Source organism: Malurus melanocephalus, unplaced genomic scaffold (genome assembly GCF_030028575.1).
Source record: "Malurus melanocephalus ecotype Western Australia unplaced genomic scaffold, MMel_1.1 scaffold_173, whole genome shotgun sequence".
Lineage (NCBI taxonomy): Eukaryota > Metazoa > Chordata > Aves > Passeriformes > Maluridae > Malurus > Malurus melanocephalus.
In genome coordinates, this window is record NW_026623405.1 from 1,044,666 (window position 1) to 1,072,272 (window position 27,607).

Sequence of the window (27,607 nt, forward strand, 5' to 3'; positions counted from 1 at the left end):
GTTTTGTTTTGTGTGCGGGTTTGTTTGTTTGGGGTTTTTTTTAGTTTTTTTTTCTTTCTCACTCTGTGAATGTCTTATCAAATTTCAGAAAGGAAGTCTCCACTAACAAGCATGGGGAAGAAAACATTATCAGCTGAAGGCCGAGTAGTAGTTGTCTGTTTATTTAAGACTTTGCTTGTGGGTGAGAAGAATAATTGCATCAATGGTTGATTAGGCATTAATATCTGTAACAGTACTTAAACCATTGGGAACTKGTAAATGGTGTAAGTGGTGTAAAACTGGCTGGGTTCTGTTTGACTTCAACAAACCTTAAGGAACCACCAGGAGGTGGTCAGGAGCAAAAGGATGTTCTGCAGTGCTGCTACTGCCTCTCCTCTGCTTTTTTAGCCCAGATTTTACTGGATGAAAATTGCCTTCCTGCTGAAAAATGGAACATCTTTGACCATCCAAACTTAAACTGAATTCAAGYGTTTCATTGTCGATAAGTTCAAGAAAATAATTTATCCTTTGCAGGCTTATCCATCACCTAAACATCCAATCTTTCAATATTTAGCTGGTATTTGGACTATAATGTTTCTGTGTGTTTAATGAGAAGAATTTTGTGATGTAGTATATTTGGTTTTAAAATGTTTTGATTTACTAATACAGTTGTTCTGTATTATTACATGAGAGAATATGTGAATCACCACATGGGGTAATTTTTAATGATATGTAAATGTCAATCTGGTATATACATACGTAAGTGAAGCCTTTAGGACAAGGAGACATTAACCACAGCTGAGTGGTGAGAATGAGAACAGTCCTCATGAGGGAACAAGAAATCAGAGGGAAAAACTCTTCTTCTCTGCATTTAATCTCAGGATTGATGCATGTCCTGGATTATGCAGGAAGGAGATTTCATTGCCTCTCCAAATGTTCCCTGCTGGCAATGATGTGCTCAGGCTCCATGGCAGAARTGCCATTTTTGGCAGGGATCTCACTGGGAATATCCGTGGGACACGCTCTGCTCCCCTCTGCAGGTGCGACCCTTGCAGGGAGCAAGAACTGCTCAAGGCTCCCATTATTTCCATCTGGCAAAGGAAGGATGCACTTGACACAGGTGTCTGCTGCCCTTTTCAACCCTAAATGGCCACTCTCCAGCTGGCTCAGCCATGGGACTGTTCACAGAGGGAGGGGAAATATCCCTGCGTGCACGTTTCCTTTCAGAGCAGATCTTTATGCCACGAAGAACCTGCCTAAGATATKTCATTGTGCTTTGGATTCAACTGATTATCTAGAGAAAAAGTTTGGTGGAGGCATTTGCTGCCCATTTTATCTTAAACAGTCTGGAGGAGCTGGTTCTCATGTGCTCTAAACTCTGAAATCAGTAGGCCCAAAGAAATGCCCTCTTTTTTTTCTTTTTTTTTTTTTTTAAAATTTTAAACTGAAGAGAACCCAGCATGCTCCAGTTTCGCTTCTTAAGTTTTGCCTTTTCATTTCTTTTTTTTTCCTGATAGGGACAAGCCTTAAACACAGGTGGCTTCTGTGGTTTTTTATTTCTGATGATAGCTATTGACCTGCCAACTGGCTATTCTCTTGGTAGTAGTAAACAGGTTCATAATGGTTAAACTTTCTTCCATTTAAATTCTAAGTCCAAAAATAATTTAGTATTTTATTAACCAGGGAACATATTATTAAACACATACATCATCTTTACCAGACTGYACCTCTGTAAACCTAAGTAGCTTTAAGTAAATGTTTTAGGGCTTTGTGGGTTGGGTTTTTTTTTCTTTTAAAAATTTTGGGATAGGCCTCCAAACAATGGRAATTAAAAAGTGAATTGAGAGATTTGTATGTAAGTGGAAAGCCTGGGAGCTAGAAGCTGTACACAATTTTGACAGTGTGTTTGAAACTGCATGAGAAAGAGTATCTTTCTGACAAGTAGCAGACTCCTTGCTGGTTGTGATAGAATCAATAGGTGATTTCAAGGAGTGTACTTCTCTGGATTATCTTGTTTTATATGAGTTATGGCATCTAGATTTCTTTTCTTCTGTTTACATAACTTGTTTAAATTGTAAAAATCCATTATACTTTCTCAGCTATTAAAAGAAAGGCGAGACCTTCCTGGCATCAGCCRTGAGTTAACTGATTGTGAAAATATCCTATGGCCAAACCATACRGCATTTATATCCCAGTCAGTGCATGGGAAAATGAGATTATTTACTCCAGGATAAGGTAATGCTCTCACTGACTCTCTGAATCTTTGTGAATGAGTGTGAGTGCTYGGGGAGCTGACAGGCTGCTGTCACAGGCTCGGCCCAGGCGCCGTCCAGCACGCTCTGGTCAARCTCTTGCACACACTGCTCTGCCAAAGGATTTCAGCCTTCACCTACAGCATCCTTGTTTTTCCATTACGGAGGCTCTCCCAAACAGGCAGAGCCAAAGGGACACATTAGAACATGCCAGAAGGCACAGCCTGGCTCTGTGGCCAGGAAACACGCTCGTTACTGAACAATGGACGGAGCTCTCTGCGTCTGTTTTTCACCTGAGTTCATCTCAGACACCTCAGTTGGTGTCATTTAGGTCACTGAATAAGTTGYGTGGGTGAACTGTTGCTGGCCAGCGTGGCCAAATTTCCTTTTCCCACAATAATGGGAAAAGGCAGCTTTAGTTTTCCTCTGGTTGCCTCATTTGGCTGTCACATGGGTACAGTCCTGTCCTATTGTGCTCTTTGAGAAAGRTCTGTGGGTTTGGCATTGATGCTCCAATGCATCCCTTTCCATGACTAAAAATCCATGTGCTATTACGATCAGTAACTTTTACCACTGGAATGGCTGCTTCTTCTCCTCAGTGAAATTTTCTTTTTTTTTTTTTCCAAATATATTCCTGCTCTGCCTTAAAGCATGTGTGTTTTTTTTATCTTTCTATCTATCCAAACAAAAAAAAAAGGGATTTTTTTGGATTGCTCAGTTCTTGAAACAACTCACGGCCAAAAATGGGTATAAATGGCATGAAGATCAAGTGGCCTCATCTAGAAWTGTGTGGTCTGGGCCAAATTGTGGTTGTGTAGGTTTTTTATTTGTTTGGTAATTATTAGTGAGAGAAGGCTGCTTACTCTAAAATATTYCCTTATTTTTCTGAATAATTATGATGTGTTTGGAAATGTTCTTTGTTCTTCTTCAAGAGGTGTTTTGAAAATTTTTTAGTCATATGCAACATACATCCCCCTCTCAATATGCATAAAAGCTACAAAGTGTATTTCTGATTTTTTAGCATAAACACAAACTTTTTAATCCCCATGAGCTTTTCTCATCAATAATGAAAACTGAACCCAATGAGTAGAAGCAGAGGAGAGAGAAAACCTGGATGTAATTGATTCAGGGATTGGAGGGCAGCTCCAGAGAAGGGACTGCTCCAGAAACCTTTCCGTGTCTGGGTGTCCCTGTGCCATCCATCCTGGAGCCATCCACCACATAGCTGATGGTTTTTTTTTTGCAGTGTGGGGTTTCACAGCTTCCACCTTGGAGCTGGRTGTGGAATTTGGGAGCTCTGTGGGGCACCAGCGCTGCTCGTTAGCCCTCCCTTACATCTCAGCAYCATTCCAGCCAAACCCCTGCTCTCGGTGCCTCTGCTCTGCCCCAAGCACCGCAGGCACGAGCAATTTTGGGTAAGTCAGGACAGAAGTTTGATTTAATAAATCCCTCTAATAAGTGCAACAAAGGAACAGGAAAGATCCCTTTGGTGGCTGAGCCAGCTCAAAYGAGCAGAATGCTTTCTAATTAACAATCCAGCGGTTCGCTTCGCATGCTTGGCTTTCTGTAAAGAGCAAAGAGAAAAATACTTTTAAAGCATTCAAAGGCATCTTTGTTTTAAAGGAGCAGAGAAACRCTGCTCTACCCACTGACCACCACCRCTGCTCCTCAGGCCCTGMAGCCCTGGGTCACTCACAAAATGGTTGCCAATATTTTCTCAGCAAACTCTCTATCGATTGCATAAATACAGTACAGTGCCCATGAGGTAGTGTTGACCTGTCACATAGTAAAGATGTGGCAAGCCCCATAATTCATTACCAGTTGGAAATAGAACATCATTGGAGAGATAAGGATAACAATGACTTTCCATCCAATGATAAATTACTAGCAGCTGCATTATTTTCCCTCACTTATATATGGCTCTCTTTATTGAATTTAGCTTGAGATAAATAAATGATCTGCCAGGAGCCTGGTTAATATTACTTCTCTGGGACCCATTTCAGGCCCAACTAGGCTTTTGCTGATAATATCTTTAAGCTTTTCAGTAGGGAGAGACATAACATTTGTTTCTGACAAGAACCCTGTGTCGCCTTATCTGTTTCATTTGAGAGGCCGTCGACCTCAGCTTCTTTAGTTAAAATGAGAGCTTTACTGTAGAGGCTAAGTTCTTGAACTTGACTCTCTTCTTACAATGAGATTGTATGTCCTGGTTGTAAATTTGGAGCCACACATGATATACAGTTATTCTTAGCATTTCCWGTTGATCACAGCGTGCTATTGATTGCCCCTGCTTTTGAATCTTGCTCTGATTTGTTCCAAAAGGAATTCCATCTCTTTTTTTTTGCGTTGTTTTTCACCCCACAATAATATGTGAGCTTGTTGATGTACACTCGTATTTAACATCAGGCATTTGTTCCATTTGCAAATGACTGGTTTTTTTTCACAACCTCTCCCCCCTCCTTCCACCTTAGGAAAGACTTCTTAACAAACATATCCACATGGTTAAAAATAAAAAAAAAAAGTCAGTCTAAGAACAAAAGATTAACTCKTTCTGTGAATCAAGAKGCTAAACAAGGCATTTGAAGTCCCMAAATTCTTTTTGTTACCATTAATAATTCCCATACTGCTTCAGTGATCTTGGCTTTGTAGGTTCTACTGGAAAATTCGAAGCAGGGAGGGGATGGAGTGGAGGTGTGAGAGAGGAGGAATGATCAGCCTGTGCTGCACTCATCCAGTTACTGTTTGGATACCTCCACTGTGGTATTTTTGTTATTTCTGGGAAGCCCTATCATCAGGTTTTAGATTAAAATCGGACAGCTGCCATTTTTCATACGGCGTGAATTAGAGGAAATTAAACCCAACCACTTCTGATAAATCCTCTCATAAATAAACTGGCTGGTGGTGTTAAGTGTAAGTCCAGCCACGGTTTGATTCACGTTGTAGAGAACAAAGAACAAGTTCTGTCTGTTTTAATGCTCCATCATCATTATTGTTATTTATACTGCAGGAATGCCTGAAGGCTCCAGCTGAGTTTGGAGACCCCATCTGCTAAGTGCATAATCAGACTTGCCTGGAAGTGTTTGCAATAGGAATAAGATTGGAAAAAAAAAAAAAAAAAAGGTAAGAACTCTATTACCTCCCTGTGCCTTTTACTTTACAGACAGAAAACTGAGGCTCAAGGAAGGAAAGTCTGCTCAAGGCGAGGAAAGGCTTTGGTGAGGTTGGAAACTTCCAAAAAATCACCTGAGCTCCTGCCAAGTGCCCTGATGTAAGACTCTTTCCTACAGCCTTTTTTGGGGGGTCACCTGTGTTCTTTATGCTTTCCCACTAGGCAAAAGTTAGAAGAKAAAATGGGAATATGACGATAAATCTCTTTTATCTGATGTTAGAAGAATTCGCGGTTAGAAAAAGAGGCACACCCTAAATAGCATCTTGCGTAGATTGGTGTAAAAGAAGATACGATCTGTGTGCATTTTAATTTTAATTTGAACAATGTCTTGTCTTGAAATGAAATAAGGAAAATTTGCCTTTTTGTATAATAGGAGTGGTTTTGGCATGTACTGGSCATTTGCCATGTCAAATCAGAAGGTAAAAAAATCTTGCATAATGCTCCTAAAAGGCAGAAAGGTTAATATTTATTAAATCAGAAAAATAGGAGAGTCACATGGCATGCAATTGGTGTCAGCCAGAACCCATTCTTGTTTATCTTGAGAGATTGAAAGGATCTTCTCACCAATAATTATTAGCTAAACTCCTCAGAATTTAATTTCACTTACAAATACAGAGAGGAGAGGAAAATAAAAAAAAAGGGTGGTGGACATGAAATAAATTATTTGTTGCCAAAGAAGGAGAATGCATTTTCCATTTCTGCTGTGCTGCCATTCTAACATTTCCCTGAGTACCCAGAGAGCATCAGGACGAGATTCTCACACTTGCACAAAGCCAAATTAAAGAGGATCCATGCAGAGCTCTCCACAGGAGACTGAATTGACTTTGTGCCCCTGTGTATACACAGTGTGTGAGCAGAGACACGGGAGGGGACTGCAGCAGTTGTAGCAGTCCCCAGAACAAGCTGGGACAACAATTCCAGGGGTTTCTGACCAGAGATTCCAAGAGCTTTTGTCACCAGATTATTTATCTCATTTTCTGTGTGGTGGTCCCTTTGGGCCTGGAGGTGCAGGGGTTGCTCCAGGGAGGGGTGAAGTCGTCACACACCCCTCACTTCTGTCCAAGCCATGTCACTGCATCTCACTGGAAAAGTTTACTCCAATGAATCATTCGTGCTGAGATGCTGTGCAGCAGTGAGTAAATGCAGCCTCTCCTTTGTGTGAGCCTCAGAAATGGAATGCTGAAGTCACTTGACCAACATGAAGGGAGGCTCAACTGGAAATGAAACCATTCTGGATTTGATTAATAGAACACCCCTCCTTTCCATGCTRAGAAGGGACTGTTCTTTCCTGGTACAGGGGCAGTGCCTGGGTTACAGCCATGTGGCATTCATCTGTTGCTCTGTCCTTTCTTCACTCTGTCATGGAGGACTCTTATCTGTATTGTGTATTCACAGAACTGTTTTTTTTCTGCCCAAACCATGTCTATTGCACAAAGTATTTTCTTGATCTACTCCAAGGCTAGCAGAGAATTTCTTTTCAGTGAGCTGCTGAGAGGTTTTAGGTCAGTACACCTTTGACAAGGATCTTCTGCAAACTCCAGCAGAGGAGGTGCAGCTTCGGTTTCTACCTCTAAATCTGGTTTGGTTCAGCTGAACCACAGAYTCCTTGTCTTTTGATGTCAGTCATCCTCCACCCTGACCACCAGTGTGCTGTGACACTGCAGTAACTCCCCTGCCAGCCCCTGGGTGCCACCTTCACAGGCAATTAGACCCATGTTTGGTGATGGTTATTATCCYTCCCACATTTATGACTGATTTACAGCAGCAGATCACTCCAGTGCTGGGTCAGGTGTGCAGACCTCACCTTTGTGCCTCAGTGGTGGTTCAGGAGTGCTGTGGTGTCCATCACTCAGTGCTGCTCACAGGGACCTGGGCCAAGGCCAACAACTCAATTCACATTATTGGCTGAGTAAGAAAAATGCCACTGGTGCTGAGCYTGTCATAAATCCACAGCCCCTGTCCCCACGCCACCAGCTGTCCAGACTGGTTGTATCTGCRTTCTGGTTGCTGAAATTGTTTGGGTTTTTTGTTATTTCAACTCTGCGGTCTCAGAGGAGCAGATTCCTCAATAATTTTGCCTTCTCATCACCACTCTGTGCCCTGTGCCAGCAAGGCTGGAGAACAAGGCTGCCTTTAAATGCAAAAGCCCTGCCTTTTCCTCCTCACAGTCATACAGGTTGAACACGACTTCTCGCTTCTGTCATTCATCCTGGTAAGAAAACCCCAGACTGCCAAGTGCAACCTCATTTGCCAASTTCCAGGGGATGGCAAGCATTTCTACTTGAATCATAAACCCTGGAGGAAGGGCCTTATCTGATGTGGTACACCAGGCTCAAAGGGCTGCTCAGTGCAGCTGCATCACCTTGGGTGAGAGCTTCAGCTCCCAAAATCAGCCTGGTGATGTTACCTGGTGCCGAGGGACACGGCTGCTTGTGTCTGCAGACCCCACACTTCCCTGCTGCAAGGGGCTCTTTGGTGGCAGGATCTAACTGAGCWACAATCTAAACTCAATCTGAAATTCCAGCTCTGCAGCAGCAAGAGTTTGGGTTGAATGAGGTTGGAGGAGTCGTCACCCTCTCTCACCCTCCCTTGCGGGATGGAGATGCATTAATGTGTTGATGTAAGACTGAAGGAAGACTTGGCCTTTATTGCTTAACCAGTTGTTCTGATGATTTACTCAGAAAGCCCTAAGTGTCCTTATAAATGTGAAATTTCTTTCTTTCTTTTTTTTTTTTTTTTATTTTCTTGAGCAGATGGAAGACTTAGATGGAAAGGAATAAAAACATGATTTGCCAAAGCCCTCAATTAATCATAATCAAGTTTGTGCATGTTATACTCTACAAGGGTAACAACAATGAAACACAAGGAGAAAAGGATGCTTTCCTCAGGCAGTTCTGGAGACATAAAAGCAATAAAGAAGCATGCTTCAGAATAATGTGGAGAAATATGAGTGCACTAAATAAAAATGCTTCTTTAACGTACTGTAAAAATAAAGATGTTTAGTTAGATTTATCATTCATGTTACAAACACAAATTGATCCCTTGGACTGCATCACTGGCTCTGAAAGTATCCAAGGGATGGTTGCAGCACACTGTTTTCTGTAATTACTTCACCATTGTTTTTTATTCGTTAAAGAGCTAACTGGATTATTCCTTCTTTTCACTCCAAGGTTAATATGTGGGGCACTTGATCTTACAGATAGGGATTCTTGACTTTTACTGTATATTCAAGCTGTCTTTTAATTTGGTATACTGAGAGGAACGGTTTGCTTATTATTTTCCATGAGTCCCATCCAAACCTGTGAAAAGACATTTTTAAAACCAGTTTTACAAATAGCAACACATGGTAATTGAAAGCAACCCCACTCCCCAAATCCGCTCTTGATTGACTTGAGAACATTCAAAACCAGTGAGATTCATTTCTGCAGCCTCATTCAACCATTGCAACGAGCAAATGAAACAATTGTTTTATTTGTAAGAGGAGATTATCCCTTGAAGGCAGATAGAAGGATCCTGCCTACAGAACCCCATTTGCAGGCACAAAGAGCGCTTAGTCAATTTTTGGCAGTGATACTGAAGCTATTAGTTTTGGATATGAGTTCACTGATGTTCAGTACTGTAGATTTCCAGTTAGTTCATGAAGGGCCTTTAAAATTACACACAGAGCTTCATTAATTGCCTGAGAAAAGAGGCAACAAATATCAGGCCCTTAAAGTGTGTGTGCACAGAATGGCCATTGATTTCAGTGAATATTCCCCTCTGGAGAACTGGTCTGATATCCTGGGAAGGAATCACAGTTTGTACAGGAGTTGCATCAGCATTGCCTCAAAGTACAAGGGCTTTTGCAGGATCAGGCCCTCATAGCTCCCCCCTTCCCTTCCCTTCCCTTCCCTTCCCTTCCCTTCCCTTCCCTTCCCTTCCCTTCCCTTCCCTTCCCTTCCCTTCCCTTCCCTTCCCTTCCCTTCCCTTCCCTTCCCTTCCCTTCCCTTCCCTTCCCTTCCCTTCCCTTCCCTTCCCTTCCCTTCTTTCTTTTTCTTTCTTCTTTCTCTCTCTCTAATTGTCTATATACATTTTACATACACATCCACACACATACATATGTATAATCCTGATTCTGTGCGTTAAAAGTGTAACAGTGAATATGTTAACTCAAGTTAGAGACCAATACAAGATGACAGAGTCAGGGTCTGTCAAAAGAAAAAAATAGAAATCCATCTCTGTGGTCTTGAAGTGGTTTTTTTTTTGTCCATTTTCCATTTGATAGAATAATGCCTGAACCATCTGTTCTGCAAACAGCTATCCATAAAGGAGAATTTCCTATGCCTTCCTTGCACAACCTCATGTGATCCCTGATCACAACAAATTGATTTATTTAAATAAAAATAATGATCTTCTTTCCTTTCTCCAGCCCCAGCAGCAAAATCCCGTGTAACCCTGATCAGCAAATTGATACAGTTATCTTCTTTTGCCCTCCTTTCTCAAACCCAAACAATACCATCCTGATCCCCAAGTAATAAGAAAATGATTTATGCAAACAAAAATAATTATCTTTCTTTGCTCTCCACCCTCTTACTGTATAATCTCAGCWGCTCCTTGTTTAAAAAATTGATTTATTTAAATTAAACAAATAGTGATCTCCTTTTGACCTCTATGGAGCACCTCTGTGGCAGACTCCTACCACKGCAACCACCTTACCCATATGCTTAGAAGGATGTATTTTAAAATATTACAGCACTTCAAATTAACCTTGATGCTTTGTGATCCTTTCAATCAAAGCTCAGGGAAGCTCTGTTCCTGTGAAATGAAATTAGGGCACGTGTCATGTAAAAATTAGGAAAAGTAAGTTGAATGTCACTGGACTGTCACTGGCAAAACTTTAACGGAGCAGAGGCAGAGTGCTCCTTGTCAGTGGTTCCACTGACATGGTCTTGTTCCATGTGTGACAGCCCTTAAGATTTATAAATATATGTATATGTACATATATTTGTGTATTTTTTACTCTGCTGGTTTCGTTTCAATTTGTGTTTTCTGTGCTGTCCAAGCAATGCCTGTGTTTTGTGCAGCTGCGACTCAAACAGTCATTTGGGCATTATACAGAATTACATAATTATATGTGCCATAAGCAAAAGTGCAAATAGTCCCACTTAGCACCTAATCTGCTGATATCTGTTGTGAAATGCTGGTGCAGGAGCCAACAGATAGGACTCACTTTGCTTTTAGCCCTGCTTTGGAGGCGAGTACGGGCTGCAGCTGGAATTTGGCAGAGATGGAAGAGGGATTAAGTGGTAGTGGGAGCCTGAGCGTGTTGTGTACAGAAACATTCTTTCCTCCACCAGTTTTTGCTGTGTGCAATGCTCAAAGCAGGACAGTGGTGTTAACCAGACTCCCAGATTTTGAAATACTTTTGTTTTTTTCTGCAGTTCATTCACACTCGGTGCTTCCCGACAGAAGACAGTGACGTGACAGGAACGGTGACACAGGGCTCTTACTGTTCCATTCAATAATTGATTCTCCTGGATGGATTGTGACTCCCTAAAGGTTGCAAAGAGAGGTAAGAATGATTGGACAGCTTCAAAAGCATTAGTTCCTTCCAAAGTCAGAAAGTTTTCACTCCTTTGCATCCTTCYCCTTCACSGTCTAGCACTCTTTGGGACTCTTTGGAAATACATTGGAAAATCATTAAGAGAGATTGTTTTTAACCAGAYATTTTCTTCTTTCATTCTTGGGTAGTTTTGAGTGGTTTTTTTTTGTAATATTCAACATTGAGTTGGGAATCACTTTATGAAAAATGTGATTGTGTCTGTTTTTATGATTATCACAAAGTCTACAAGGGAAATTCAAATGAAAGAGAAAACATTGCAAAAACTRCTCAAGGAGTTGCAAAATAGAAATACAGATACCCCTGAAATTTTTCAAATCCCACAATTTTTTATTTTTTCCATTTGAAATACATTTTTATTTTTCTGAAATCCAAATAATTAAGGTTTTTGCATGTGAACACCTTTGGAGATATAATCTCAGAATACCCTTGGATATTTGTTTCAGAATACGCTGTTTCAAAATTCAGTCCTTCCTGTGCATTTTCATTACCATTACTCCTGACTCACACCAGTAGAATGAGGTGAGACTCACGCTATGACATTATGCAGAAATGGTCCCATAAAAAAAAAAAAACAAAAAAAAAAGAAAAAAAAAAAAAACTTGTTCTGAAATGATACACAGTAGATTATTAGAGCTGCAGCCTTTAAAAAAATTTGGCCACTCTCTATTGACTTGCCAGAGAGGCAAGTGTTTCTGCAGATGGCTTGGAATTAGTAGAACATGAAATAATGTCAATGGTACTGGTAAGAGGATTAACCAGCAGTTCTGATGGTATTGAACCGTTTGCAGAGACCATATTAAACAGCCACATCAGTGCACAGGTCAGCCCTGCAGTTCTCCTGCTAAGCAAACACAGATGTAGAGCTCCCTTTCGTGGCCATCATTTCATGCCTTTGACATATGTTAGGCTCCTGGGACTCAGTGACATATTTACAGCCTGAACATTGAAAATTCCTTTTTTCAGATCATTTATGGGCACTGATGTTCAGTCAGCAGCAAAAGGAAAAGCAGGAGCCCGGAACATTGGGTTTGGACCCCAGCAACACAAACGTATCAGCGAGAAATTAAGCTGCAAGAAAATTCCCTGATGAAATGCTGAGGGCTTTTTCAGTTGCTGACAAAAATTTTCCTGAAGAACCCAGTCGGTTTTAAATCTCTTTTTCTTTCGGGCTGATCTTCTCTGTGTTTTGCCAAAGCTGTCTGTGAAGTCTCAGTGGTTGACTTTCACAAGGCAAGAGGGTTCAGTTCATGTCAGCGCTGCCAGGCCTCTGTGCTTGTTCAAAGTTTGTGCAAATCTGCTGGGACTACAAATTGGCCAGAAGATATTGAGGGAATAGTCTGTYTTACAATATTCCTGTTCCTTTTCTATTCCAACAGAAACTTTAGCAGTTCTTTAACATTTTCCTCAGTTTTTTTGTTTATCTGAAACTAGGAATCAGAAATGAAGAAAATAAATAACACAACCGTGATAAACAGGTATTTTTTGGATACACAAGATAGACACATATGTGTAGTGAGAACAGGGTGGGACAGGTTCTTCTTGTTTATCTGAATAGTTTTATGTGTCTCAATCCTGAAAACCTGTCAGTTTTCAGATAAAGATATAGGTATAGACATGCTATGYTCAAAGTAGAGTTCCTGAATATAAAGGTTGCTGTCAAAGAATTTGTTTAGAAAGAAGAAGATAAATCAGATGTGATAAAATACAGAACTTTTGGTCAATAATTATTTAATATGATGCAAATTTTAAGTGAAATTTCCAGCATACAGCTGCTSCACGTGTAGCCACTTCTTCCTGCAAGAGGAAATAAACACAGAGCCAGAGAGTGTAACAATGAATTACATTCACCCTGGAAGGGCTTTAGCATGTCTTCAAGAGCTGCTGCCTGCTTCAGTGATGGATTATAAATTAGCATGGAATCCCACAGGCATGGCAAGGTATTTATGTAGTGTTCTGATTGCTCAGACACTTCCAACAAATGTGCAGTCAGAGCAGAAACCAGAGTATCACCATCTCCCACTTTATTTCATTTATTTATATTTGAGCAAGTGCTGGAATATTACAAACCACCGAGCACAGCTGTAGCTGGAATATGGTTTCCAAAGCTTATTTACAGTAGCTCTCACTCACAATGGGTAATGGTATATTAGTCCATAAGTAGTTCCATTGATTTCAAGAGATCCATTAGAGAGGTTCCATTCCTTGCACAGCTGACTGTGTCTYGATTTCATCCCATGGCTGACATACAGAAAGATCTCCTTTACTTCAGTGTTCCTAAAGGCATGGACAGTTTGAAAAAAGCTCCACAYCAATCCCACCCCCAAAAGCTCATARTAGTTCAAAATACTGATGAGGCTGGAGGGATGCAGGTTTTGCAATATTTTATTCCCTTGCAGAAGCAGTGATACAYGTTCTTCAGTTATACACAGATGAATGTGCATTCCATGTGCTGTTTTCAGCTGTGTACTCACACCAGCCCAAAATCCCAAAGAGAAAAGGCAAAGCTGAGATTCACATCAGTAGCAARGAACATCAGGTGATGTTGATTTAAAGAAAACATTAATCAATCCAGATTTGCTTGGAACCGGGCCCAGGTTCTCTCAACAGGTTGGTGAACCTTAGCAAATGTTTCTGTGAATCTGTTCTGTGTTTTGACTTTGTAACGTGATCTGAAATCATCTGAGTTTCATGTGGTTTYGTTGTGCACGCTTTGGAGCGCTCGTGGGGCGAATCCAGGGAGAGACTGAGGTGCTAAATTTTGCATGACGTGCTAAGGTAAGAAGTGTTTCACTCTTCCTGACACTCCCTGATACCAAAGTGAACAACAGTCGATGCTGTCAGCACGGCTTTGAAAGAGGAGACAATCACTGTCTGTCAGGCTCCTCGTGCCTCCAAKATTCTTTATTTCGGAGCCAACAGACAGTCTTCAAATCATACCCTGAAAAACCCTATCATGAGTTTTAGGCTGTTATTTTCTTCTCCTCTGTTTCTGGTAAATGTCAAAACTTTCRCTGCAGAGGCAGGTACTGGAGTTGTGAGCAGTGTGTTATGTTTCTTGATGTATATTGGTTTGAAGAAGTTTTATAGKGCTTCTAAAAATTAAGTTTTTATGTTGAGTCTGTGGATAAACAGCTTKTGTTTTGACTTCATTCAGTTTGTATCTGAATTCATAAATAGGTGTACTCAGCTCCATGGCTGGATATAAAGTATTTAAGATCCATCTACACCAATGAGGTAAAAAATATGATGAGGTGACACTTTCTATTAATTTTATTTTTAGTCCAAACTAGAGCCCAGAGCAATAGAGATGTGAGACACTCTGCACAAAAAACAAAATCCAATTCATCAGAGGATGCCAAATTTTTCATTCTGTTTCAGGGTGAGCAACAGAATTTTGCTGGAGCTGGGATTTTGGAGAGAAAGGCGGGTGGGAGAGGCTGTTTATTATTTTGCACTGATTCACTGTCTCATAATTTAGACATGTTTGTGGATYGGTGGGATGACAGGGAGCTTAGAGAAAAGGAGGTCAGTGAGTGTAGCTCAGTGGCTTGGCAGGTATACAAAGTCAGACTGGATAATTTAACTGTCTCTTCTGGCCTTAAACATGAGGAAACTCAAAGGAAAAATCAAAGCCTGCAGAGGTAATAAGTAAGAAAAAAATGTKAATTGTCCTTTAAYGACCCAAGGTTCAGCATTCCCTGAYCCACCAAGGAGACTGGGGTGCAGCCAGAGATGGAATGGTCCTGCCAGCCCATTCAGGAGTGCAGGAGGAAAGAAGAACAGCTTGCCAGTAATATTCAGGTTGAAGCTGATCTCTCTGTTCTCCTCCAGAAGAGTTCAGTTTGCACCCGCCTGTTCCGCTGCATTTTTCCACTAAGGCTGTCTCACTTATTTAACCTGACACAGGGAGCCCCCTCCGAGCTCTTTGAGATTCCAGCCAGCATTGAAAGTGACAGCCCAGATAACTCAGGTAATCATATCAGACCTTGGGGGACTGCCCTGACTACTTTTTAATTGATAATTCCAAGTTTCTGTAATAAATTTATTTCTTAATTATATACATCATGTCATACATGGTGGCTAATGATTACCACTGGTTTAAGTCTGCAGCCTTCAAGAGATCCTCCTCCCTAGCATATAATCATAATTTTCCTTCCAAATTAAGATTTTCTCRGAAAGAAAATGAACAAAAACTGAGCATTAAATCCAGTTCCTTCCAAATAAAACAGAAGTAGGTAAATTTAAGATACTAAATTAAGTAAGCGGTTTTAATTAGCGGATCATTTCAGGAAGATCATAAAACATTTAAATAACACTGAAGTTATGTATATTTAAGCAGTTTWATGGAGAATTAAAGTCTTAAATGGTAAATTTCAAATGTAAATACRAAAGTCGATGGAGGAATGTTAATTGCTTTTCCTAAGTTTCTCACATGGCCTAGATGTTATGAGAAGTATCCAGAATTWCATTCATAGTAATAATGTGCCCAATTCAAGGCTTATTAAAGTCCTTGGAATTTTTCCATGGRTTTTAGCAGTCATTGTATGAAAACAACAAATGCTTTTCAATGTCCAACTTCCAGTACTGTGGAAGTGGCTTATATGTCAAAATTATATATGTGATGTCAATATTCTGACAAAAAGGTAAATTTTCAGTTCAAAATTCCTTTTAATAGCCAAGAATTTTAAACTCAACTTGGGAACTTATTCAATTACCTCTTAGACAAATAAAATTACATTTACAGCAACAGACATTTTACACCAGCAGATGAGTTTACATAAAAGAAAACTTATACACCAGGAGAAACTGCCACAATTGGACAACAAAATGTGCCAACAAATTGAATTATCARGAATGTGAATTCTCACATGCCTGTCTGTAGCTCAGCAATACTCTCACACTATTTTTGACYTAAACAGATCAAATGAAAACTTAATTTTACAGTTTGTTAATAATGAAATGCATGAGGTTTGAAAATAATGAAATTAAAATCAAGGGTAGTAAGGCTGAAAAGTCATGGTGTATACATTTTCTAAATTCCTTATTGTGAACCACTTGGAAATGAATATCCCATTTCAAGAAGGAGTACAAAAAGCAGTCCTCAGCAATTTTCCTTGATTCTCTGAAATAATTTGCTTTTCTGTGAGAGCCTGGAGGAACCACAGGCACATCTCTTCTCATGTCAGTGTCAGAATGTGGATGGAAGTGGTAACATTCCTTGCAAGCTTTTTACTTCATTCAGACATAGGAATCACAATGCAGGGGCACCAGCAGTCTAGGAAAAAAAAAAAAAAAAAGTGGGAATGCTGTCACTGGGGTCTCCTTGTGACAAAATTGTTGGCATGTGTGAGGAAAAGATACCTCAAGGGACTTGTAGTTTTCAATGCCCAAAAAAAAATCCAGAAGAAATTTTTCTTTTTTTCCTCTAGAAAAAATTCACCCCCTGTGCTGGAATGATTTATTTTAGGTAGCAGCTTAGGTAGTGTGAAGTTTTCATGTGGTCCCTGGTGAGCCAAGTTCCATGTTTTTTTCCAAGAAAGCTGTCCTGGTGATGGTGTCAGGTGAGGCAGTGCCCACCTCTCCTGGCTGTTCAGAGCCTCCATGGGCATTTCTGGCAGGGGGATGGCAGTAGTTCAGCTTCGTGGAGAAGCCATCAGTGTGAGAGAAGGGCTGGAGGCAGCACAAAGCTGCTCTTTCCCTTCTCCTTAAAGCACTGAACATCCCCATGACGCAGAGTCCGAGGCACGAGATCCACGACGGTGCTGCACCTCTGGTTCTTCAGCTCTTGGATGGAGATGTTATTATGCTCTCGTCTCAGATGCTGAGAGGGTTAATTAATTATGTTTATGAAACCCTTTGAGATTCTCAGATGAAAGGTGGCTTTGGAATTGTTAGGTGTTATTATAAGAAAAAAAGAATGATTTTATTGCTTTATGTTAATGGTTAACATCTGCACCACAAAACCTGCTTGATCACATAAAGATTCTGCTAAGCATTTAATCCTAATTTGCAGGCTGATGCATATTCATTTTATTTAGAAGATTAATTTAGTCATCAAAGGTTAATCTGCCTCGGGTTTGTAATTAGACAGAGCAGTGACTTGGCGTCTCTGGGCTCACCCAGGYTGTGCTGGGTTTTCAGAGTGGGCAGGGCTGCAACTGTCACCAGTTCTCACTTCAGATAGGGCTCAGGGGGGGCTTAATTTTGGGAGAAATGAGGAGTGGCAAAAGCCTTGGCCAGCTCGAAGACTGAAATAAAAGGAGAGGAACAAGCCAATGAACAGTCAATATAGTGGATCTCAGAATGCTGCTTTAATTCATCCCTGGCAGGTTTACTCAATGCGATGTCAGGGGAATAAGCAAGGGTTTTGGTTTTTGTTTTTTTAAAATACGTATATGTAAAATGATTTAGTGAATTTCACAATCTTTGCCGTATGAATCCTGCCCCTCTTTCAAAATTACTTATTATGACTGTGCAGAAAGCTTCTGAAATGAAAGACTGTGAGGCTTTCTGCTGAAAATCTCAGATTTTAACTTCTACCTGCACTTAGGAGACACTGTTAAAAGGTTATAAAATGTGACCTGTAGCTGCTTGTTCCCCTGAAAATTAAGCCTTTTGTGCTTAAGGTTGGCTCCTTTAATCCGAAGTCACTAAAGACAATGTGGTCCTTGTGGAGAACGAAAATCATGTTTCCTTTGCAGGTACACCAGAAGGCATCTTTAATTACTGTTTATAGAGCTGGCTGTTGCTAAGTGTGAAGGGTTATTAGWGCCAGGGTATTGTCTTTTGAAGTGAGGAAGAGCAGTGGCTGCCTCTGTCATGTGCTGACGGTTTCCCTGTGATATCAGAGGGTGTGTGCTGCTCCTCTGTGTCTCAGCACGGCGTGAGGCAGCCAGGTGGCCTCCAAAAAACGGGGGGATGGGGCASCAGGGACGTGCTGATCCTCACTGTCAGCGGGGATGGGGTTGTCCAAGGGCAGCTCCGTGCCTTGGGGATCCAACTCAMACGTGGGAGGCTCAGCGTGGGAGGTGGGGCTGGGAAATGGCAGAGGAAAACCTTGAGAATGGAAAATTTGTCTTAAAAACGGTGGCTTGCCCGATGTGAAATCAATACGTGCTGTAAATGAAAATGATGATACTAGAATTGAGGAATTTGGCCAAAGTTTTATATTTCATTGCAGCTTGGCTTTGGTTGAGTTCAGAATCCAGATTCCATAGGGGGGTTTGCTTTTTTTTTTCCCAGCACAGTTCTCATATCTCCATCATGATTTGCCAGTTTTCCCCTCCTCTTTCTGGTGCAGAACCTCAGAGGCATCCAAGAAGGGATTTTGGAGACCATAAACAGTTCTTAATTGAGAACAGCCCAAAATCAAGTTAAGTGCTAGCTTGACTATCAGAATATAAATGAAACTCTTTTATTAAAGCATTGTATTTTAATTATTATGAAGAACAAGTGGCCTAACATGAAAAAGCTTTTACCATAGCACTTATTTGCTTGATAGCTGATAAGTTAWTTTTGGATGGATGGTCACAGCTCTTGCTTCTTGTCTTCTTCACTTTCCTTTTTACTGATTTTCATTTGGACTTGTGGTGAACTCCTAATTCAATTGCTAATAAATTCAGGTTGTTCTACACCTGTTATTGAAATCAGGTTTCCTATTTCCAGTTGAAAAGGCCARTGGGGTTTTGCTGGTGTTTTGAAGGAAGTTGGAAGCGTTTTGAAACTGATGGCTTGCAAAGCTGTTTGCAGGCTGACCCGCTGGTGATCAGCAGCAAACACATCTAACTTTGCTCTTTACAGGAAAGGTAACAAGCCATGCAGTGAGAGTGATGGCAACTCACTACAACTGGGGAAAAAAACCCAAACAGCCAGAGCAGGTGTCACTGCAAGCAGGTACTGAAAAATAATGTTACTGTGASATTGTTCAAGCCCTTCCTTCGTAGCCAAGATGCTGAGAGTGGAACTGCACACACATTTGCACAGATTTTACTGTTTGTGCCGTTTTAGGTCTCTCCTCAGCCTGAACCTCTTCACTTGCATCTTAATCCTGAGCTGATTTGTCAGAATGGTAGAGAGGAACCCCTGAAATGTGGACCATGAGCTTCATCTGTCATCCCTGCTGCTGTGTCATTGACTTCAGTGAGCTTGCAGAGGAACGAGCCTGGCCCACAAGAGGATGTGAACTGTCAAGAAGACAAACCTCTTTCTCATCCACTTAAAATGTTTGTGGGAAAGAATGCCCTGAATATTTAGCACGATGTATAATTTGAGAGGCCATTCAGGGTGTTTTTTTTAATTTTATTTTTTTCCCTACCTTTCCATTTTCTTTATTAAATAGAGGAAAACTTTGCCTTAGGCTTAGTGTGCTTATGACAGGGAAAAAAAATATCTGCCAGAATCTCCATTATTGCTCAGGCCTGTGTATATTATTGTTGCTCTTGTATTTATAATAGCAAAAAGTGACTATGTTACTTAAGAAAAATCCTGTTTGCAGAAAAATACCCTCTTTCCTGCACCTTTTCCAAACCCAGCACAGTGTGTAAAGAGTCCAGCAGCATTTTTGTTGGTTCTGTTAAAGCAGCAGGGCTCAAAGCAGCATGGATGCAAGGACTGGGCACGTGTGCCATTGCAGTGATGTACCCGAGCAATGCAGCTCCTGGGAACAGCAGGAAGCAGAGATGATATAACTGGTTCAATTCCTCTCCCTTGCAAGTTTGGGAGTCAGTGCAGCTGCACAGAGAGCATCACTCAAATCTACTGCAGCCCACCCTGGTTTGTGGTGGGCAGAAGACCTAATGTGGAATTTCAGCGCTGAAAATTTCCTGTGTCCCCACTGAGGTCACCTCTTTCARCCCTTCCAAAAGGCAGCCAAACTAATTTCTTGCTTCAGCCAACATCCAAGATCTTGCCCCTTCCTCTCTCAGGGATGTGCAGTGAGTCAGGCTTGGGTGGAGGGGGCAGATCCTCCACCCAGATTGCCAGCTCCAGCGTGCCAGGCCTTTATCTCGTGTTGATAGCTCAGGGTGAAGCTCTGCCCCTGGAGCACTTCTGGGTCTCACTTTCAGAGCCAAAGCTCAGCCCATCACCATCGTGTGCCAGTGCCTGGCTGCTGCTCCAGTCCTGTGTGGAGGAGGATCCTGAGAGACACCCCTGTCTGTGCTTTATGGGGCTGGTTTAAAATTCATGCATGAAAAGGGTCCTGGATAATGCTGAGCATGGGAACTTTCTCCTTCAGAGTGGGTCTAAGGGTGTATGCAAAAATTACCATTGATGAACCATTGAATTTAGATAGACTGTCCACAAAATCAACATTTTGGAGCTTTTAGAGCATATTTAGCACTTCTCTGTTGTGCAGGACGACTCTGTGCAGATTCTCCTTGACTGGGATATCCAGGCAGCAGATCCCTGGCAGAATTATCTTTCTCTCCAAGAGGTGTGCCAGCTCCAAGACTGGTTGCTGGTACCTTCAAAGGATGAGAAGTTGGCACCTCCTTTGGCTTCTGTGCAGCCCAGTGCTGCTCTTTCCCAGCAGAAAGATCTCAGCTTTCTGCCTTTGCCCTCRCCTAAGGCTGAGATGTCTTTATCACGTTTACCCTGTGGGCACAGGAAGTGATATTATATAAGAAATAATTTTGCAACCCTATTTCTACTAATCATTGCCACTCCCACCTTAATAACAGACAGATGCAACATCCACRATTCATGTTTCTATTATTTTTTGCTGCAGTTTGCATGTGTTTCCCATTTAATTACAGTACATGAATTTCGTATCTCTCAAGTTTTCCCTTCTTGCATTTGAAATTGAATTTGATACCTGTGATACATAGATATACCTGTGGTAAATTGTTTGATGCACTTTGCACTCTTAAGTCTATCTCTGCAAATCTCTTAAGTGCTCTGAATATTTTCCAGCTTTGTTGGTGATGCAATAGCATTTGGGATTCTATTTTAGTAGTTTCTGCACAGGACAGAGCTGTAGCTTGAGCATTTAAAGAAACTTTTCTTGACAACAGCACCAACACCAAAACCAATCACAACTATTTTTAGTTGTTAGAGAGCTCAGCATTTTTATATCTCAAAACAAATTGCAAAGGACTTTGCAGGAGGAGAAAACTGAGGTGTGCTGCTCAGTGATGACCATCAACAGAGTAGTGACAGCACTGAAACAGAAACCAGATTTTTGTGAATGACCTACTCAATGGGAAACAGATCTTAAAATAAATCAGGCTTGAATAATCTGTGGTGTCCTACTTGTCAGATTCTTTCTTTACCAACCTTTGTTACCATGCTTGAATTGAGCATGTTGTAAAACTCGAGGAAAGAGATTTCAGTTTTGAGTTTTACATGAAAAAGGCCAGCTGAACTAGAGAGAAACAAAGAAACTTTGCTAAATGTTTGTTCCTATTCTATTTTARTACTAGTTTGAGGAAGAAATCTTACTAACAGTGGGCTCTGCCTCCTCTGTAACTTTCCATGTGTTTTAGAAAAAGTTGAATTATCCTGCTGCTTACCAAGAGGAGCAAAACAGTGTAAGAGCATTGGTTCATGGGCATTCCTTGGATTCACACTGGACCCTGGAAGCAGATTTGTTCCCTGTGGATGCAGAAGCATCATGGTAACTCCCCCCAGGTACAGTCAATTTTTTCAGGACAGTCAGTTATTTTTCCTGAGGTGCAATATCTGATCTCAGGGTGTTCTACAAAWCCATCATCTGCAAATGACACATTTTTTAAACAATGCGTGAATGCCTACTTAGTTCACACTTAGCTCACAGAGGTTTGGAAAGCTTGATGCACTCTATTGAGTAAATAACTATAAATAAAACAGGCTATTAAAAAATCTTTAAATGTGCATTATGCCATYGAGCTATGCTGTTTGGAAAGAGCTGTGGTGTTTGGGAAATATTAAACATTTTCAACAACTGTCCAAATACATGTTTACACATAGTTTATGAAGTACACAAAGATATGTCTGTGGCAACTTTTGGGCCCCAACAGGTTTTAATAATTACTCTTTGAATTCAGTATTTTCAGTCACTTAAACACTTCAAATGGACAGGAGGCAGCTAATTATAGAGAGAAATGCTGATTTCAAGGGAGCTTGGAACTTACTTCTCCAAAAACCTTTAGCAGCAGATGGCAAAATATTGATATGAGATGAATGGRATAGTCCTGTGTGGGGAGGGGACAGAAAATTGTCATTCATGTAGGCTTTTAGTGTGTGTTTGTTCAGCCAAGTGAATAAAAAGATATTTTTCTTGGTGAGAACTCTCCTGGTCAGTTCCAGCTGGAAATGACCAACACTAGAGTTGTTATCACTGAAGGTTTTTTCATTAACTTGTATGCCATCTAAGACTTGGAGATATTTTGGTATTCTGAATTCTTTAGACACCAAGTATAAGATGTTTTCAGTGTCCTAGTTCCTGTTCAGTTGATGAGGAGCAGAGTCTATGGGCTTCTGTCTTGGCTGTCTAACTGGGGTATAGTGTGATACTTGAAAGACAAAATTTCTTTAGATAAGAAACTTCAGAGTAGGGACCTTCCTTTCCTGCTTGCCCGTGATGTTATCAAGCAATAATCCTTGTTAAGTAAGGATTAATGTTCAAACATGATCAGGCTGATGAAATGCCTTTTTGGCTGTAGAACAGACCTGGCAGAGGCTCCCTCTGCCTTCCTTTGGATCATTTTATAGCCCTTGTTCACATGAGCCCCTTCAGCTCATGGGGTGGGGGATCTTCAGCCACCACTGAGGGGAATTTTGGACTGAGATCTCACCTGCATCTGAGAATAACACCCTGCAAAAGCATCTTTGGGTTGTAAAGCTCTGAAAACAAGTTCTCTGACTCTCTATCAGCTCTAAGGTTGTTTTGGATTTCATCAGCTTGTTTTATCACATGCTAGAGAGCGCCAGTGCTAAGAAGACTTGTCTTAAGCAATCCTCTTAGTGCTGCTGTGAGAGGTGGCTGGATTTTAAATACAGTGAGTCAATCTGCTGTCCATCTCTCATGGGCAACTTGATCAGACCCCATGGGGCAAAGTTAATGGAGTCTTGTAATATCTAAAAATCCCCTTTAGCAGCAGCGCTGTTTACTTTTCRGTTGCACTGCTTATTTGCTGATTCCCATCTCATTGCAAAACTTTCTAGGTACTCTGATTTCTTTATCTGACTTGGGAGTGATCATGGCCCTTAAGGACTCCTTTATTTTTGGACAGTTGTCAATTTTACCAATTAAAAGAACRCCTTTGGATGGTTATCAGAAGCTGGAGCTGAAAACATGTTTGCAATTACTGATGACATAGCTGTTTCTATTTGCTGCTCTCTCTTTTAATTCCAAAAAGTGATATTATTTTTGGCAGTAGATATGAGAAAATATGTCACTGTGCATAATTACAAAATGCTGTTCATTTGTGTCTTGTAACTGTGGGGGGTTCGTTGGTACAATGCATTTGGTTCATCCTTGGCTCACTTGACTGCATGACACACAGTAATGTGTATTATTAATTGTCATGTTAATATTCATTACCATCTTAATTTCCATGGAATCATATAATTCTGCATGCCTCCAAATTGATGTTCAAGGGTATATGCAAGCATGAAAAAAACCCCACTGAATGGTTTCCTAGGACATTGTAATAAGCCTAAAGAATAAATAATAATAAGAATAAAATCATCTTCTGAACATTTTCCTCTAGAACACCTGGGCTTTTGACCCCACCATGATAATTGCTACAAAACAAGATTCATCCCTGGGAATGGGCTTTGTACAAAGCTGCTTTAAATGTTCGTTGTGCTTTCAACCAGATTCAAAATACAAATCCACAGTGGCTTTGGTTTAATTTCCTAGGTTGCATCTGCCATCTTATCAGAGCAATCTGACTGCACAGGGCACTGAAGAAGCTGCATARTATTTTTAGTGGCCTGGATTTTTCATTTGATACATAAACGAATATATGAATAATGGCTCTATAAGTATCTGTGAATTCTTACTTCTGTAAGTATCTGTAAATTACTTTGTAACAGGAAGTTCTACTAGAAGCAGTAACTTTGGAACAGCAAATTGGTGGGATAAGAGCTGAACTATAATTTAAATGTCTGTTGCTTGGGAATTTAAAAGAAAAGGATTGATACAAATATTTTGGGCTCAACCTCCTGTAAGGACAGACTCCTGAAATCAGTGAGAGCTTTTTCATTGGTTTTGAACTTGTATCAGACTTCCTTGTGTCTATATAAAACAAAGAACACATAATGTCTGAAGTGCTGTATTTTTCAGGAAAATAGGCCTATTCAACTCAAACTTGTCCATTTTTTTATAACACCTTTAGTTATGAGTGACTGCACCTGCTGTAGTTTGTAGATGGGTGGGTTCTTTTCTCTAATCCTGGTGAAGTTTTAACAGGTTTCAGGCATGTTCATTCTCCACTTTTCCTTCTGCTGGGGAACTCACAGGCTTAGGCAGGACAGAGGGTGGCTTCAGCTCGTTCTCCTGGCTGGGAGGTTGGCACTGTGAGCAGGCACAAAGCCATGGCACGAAACCAGGGTGGGGTCACAGCTCTGGAGATTTTATTGTGGYGTAAAAATAGCTCCCTGCCAAAGTCCTCACAGAGCAATGTATTTCAAGGTCAGTTACACTCCACAATCACCTCAAAACATGCTTGTAAATAAATTGTATGGGCTTAGCTCTGCTGTCATTGACAYTTCCCCCAAATAAATGCCATGCCTGCAGTGGAGAAAACTCCACTGAGTGAGAGCTCTGCACTTGAACTGGCTTAGAGCTTCTCAGCTGGGATTTAGTAGTCTCGGTTCTAGGTGGCAGCAAAGCCCTTCTCAAACCTCTGCCTTGCTTGGGGTTCACCTGCCCTGGGCAGTGGAGAGCAGAGGCACCTGAGTCACCGCTGGACAGGGTGGCTCTGTCCGGAGAGCAGAGCTGCAAAAGCTGAGCACTGCTGCTCCAAAAGGTCCCTGCTGCTGCTGGGGCCCAGCAGGGCTCTGGAGACACAGCTGATTCCCAAGGACAGCCTGATAATTCGGGCAGGAATGCACATTTTTCTGTGCAGCCTCACTTTTCAGGGCAGGACTGTGCTGCACTGTGTCTTTGGTAACAGTGTCGGCTGTTTCAGGCACAGGTGAGCTCTTACCAAGCATTTGTGTGTTTGCCTACAACAGCCAGCCCTGTTACATTATTATTCCTCTTCTTATTATTATTTTACATTATTTCTTTTAAAAAAAAGTTGGTTTTTTTTTTTTTTTTAATCAACGTGCATTAGGAATTCATATGTCTTGTTTAAGGATAAACACCAGCTTGAACACAGCCATTTAGAATTGTGACAATATATTGATACGTTAGGAAGGATGTTTTGAAACTTCTTTTTTTTAAGCAGAAATTAACATTTTGTCTGAAAATAGTAATGGAAAGAAGATTGTGCAGTCTAGGAAGGTGTATCATTTAGACTTGATGATGGAATAATTGTTTTCCATCAAGCAAACCAAAGAAGAATCCATAATAAAATTTTACAAGTTAGCTGCCACCAAGAATAAACTCAAGAGCACTATATGAAATGAATTGTTGTTTTAACTGAATCTTCTCTCAGGACAATAACTCTAATGTAGAGCCAAGGTCTGAAGAGGTCWCCTGCAGAAAACCCTCCTGGGGCATTTCAGAGGAGAAAGGAAATATTCTTCTCCCTGTCAGGTTCACTTCGTGTCCTAATATGTCTGAGGATGTGCATTGAAAACATAATCCACAGCCACCATTCCGAGCCAGGGTTTAGATAACAAGGGTCATTAAGAAATCTCTGAGGATGACAAACTTAACCCTGTGTGAACTTAAGGATCATATCCTGCTTCTAATGCGAAGAGTAAGTCTGGTTGATCGTAATTGTGACTGAACTAAAGTGTCACTTACCATTAAGATCAATTTCTCTTTTTTTAAGAATTGCAGCATTTCTCTAAAAATATATGTAAGATCATAACTGGCATCTATGGAACATAGTCTGTACTGATATTTTCCAGCACTACACGAGGGAACATCTGGATTTCCATATGTTTCCAAATATTTGCCATATCTCAGATTGCATTTGCAGGACCAGGGTGTGGTAATTCAGTGCAGGATCCCAAATTAAAATACCTATTGAGAAACTTCTCTGTCATCATGAGTATCTAACTCCTCAGCTTCTGCTCRGGCCCTTTGGGTAAACCAGGGTGTATCAGGCTCTTCCTGTGCCCAAAGGATGATGTGTGCAACTCTCCTGGCTCTGAATTCAGAACCGCAGGTACTGGCTGGGCTATGCTGAGGTGCTCCAGATGTGTTTTAGGATGATTCCCATGTCAGCTGTATGGGAATGTCAGGATATTAGCATGTTAGAGTGGGTGGATGCTGGAAAAGACTGCCCAGGGCAATGGCCACAGTCCCAAGCCTGACAGAACCAAAAAAAATGTTTGGACAACACTCTCAGGCACAGGGGGATTGTTGGGGTGTCCTGTGCAGGGCCAGGAGCTGGATTTGGTCCCTGTGGGTCCTTCCCAGATCAACCCTATTCTCTGATTTTGTGATTCTGTTATTCTGTTATTCTCTGTGATTCTGTGACTCTGTGATTCTGTGATTCTGTGTTTCTCTGTGGTTCTGTGACTCTGTGTTTCTGTGATTCTGTGATTGATTCTGTGACTCTGTGGTTCTGTGATTCTATGTTTCTGTGATTCTGTGATTGATTCTGTGATTCTGTAGTTCTGTGATTCTGTGATTCTCTGTGCCCATACACAGCAGACAGAGTTTGAAGCTGCCCTGCCAGTGGCAGTGTGAAAGATTCCTGACTGCTGGCACTATAAAAATCATTCCCTGAGCGTTCTCAGACCTTTATCATAATGGCCCRATTTATGCCTGGATGAAGGAAAGAGGCCACTTTAACTTCCCTTGCCCAAATCCCCACACTCYATCCTACAGGCATGCCTTGGAGCCTTGAGCCTCGTGTAAATTTTTATGGCTCCATTAACTGGGCTGTCATCAATTTGRACAATTACAAATTACAGTGATATTAAAACATCCAAGCAGCACTMGCTAGAAGTCAGCAAGGATGACAATTATCACGTTCCTTGCTCTCCAGTCATGTTGGGGTTTCTTGTTTGGTTTCTGTGCCCCTTGTCTTGCATCAGGGAGTTGGGGTGTCAAAGTTCTCATTTGCATTTTAGTTTCCTTGAGCTGCTAGAAGTGAAGGAACTTGGCTAAGCATAGAGTTTCAATATATTGTGTTTACWTAAGGGGGTTTAGGTGCTTACAGAAAATGCTGGGTAGATAGAAACTAACTACAAGGAYTATGGGTGAATTGTATTTAGCTCTACTTCTCACTCAGTCCCATTCAGTGAGGCTTTTTGGATTTCTAAGCTGTGGACGCCTTTTGTTCTAAGTAAAAACAAACAAAAAAAAATAAAAAGGAAATCCCTTGGGTGTCTTTCATGGACAGGAATGATAGAAGGAGCCTTCTTTGCTTTACAAGAGAAGCATCTCTGTGCCCATTTGTCAGTAGGGCCCATCTCTGCATTGCTGAGCTGGTGTCAGGGTGCTGTAGATGACAAAGCCATCTCCTTTCTCCTGGGATCAGCATGAATTTTTGT

At 41.1% G+C, this 27,607-nt stretch overlaps 2 long non-coding RNA genes across 2 annotated transcripts in view; both read left to right on the forward strand.

Moving 5' to 3' along the window:
• LOC130577290 (uncharacterized) overlaps positions 1-22,213 on the forward strand; it is a 33,635-nt gene extending 11,422 nt beyond the window's left edge. The window contains exons 4-7 of the long non-coding RNA XR_008965751.1: positions 10,821-10,951; positions 13,399-13,777; positions 18,803-18,895; positions 21,487-22,213. This is a non-coding gene — a long non-coding RNA (uncharacterized LOC130577290). The remainder of the gene's footprint in view (positions 1-10,820; positions 10,952-13,398; positions 13,778-18,802; positions 18,896-21,486) is intronic.
• Positions 22,214-26,190: 3,977 nt separating this feature from the next.
• Positions 26,191-27,607, forward strand: part of LOC130577275 (uncharacterized) — a 36,086-nt gene continuing 34,669 nt past the window's right edge. Inside the window, exon 1 of the long non-coding RNA XR_008965750.1 lies at positions 26,191-26,271. This is a non-coding gene — a long non-coding RNA (uncharacterized LOC130577275). The remainder of the gene's footprint in view (positions 26,272-27,607) is intronic.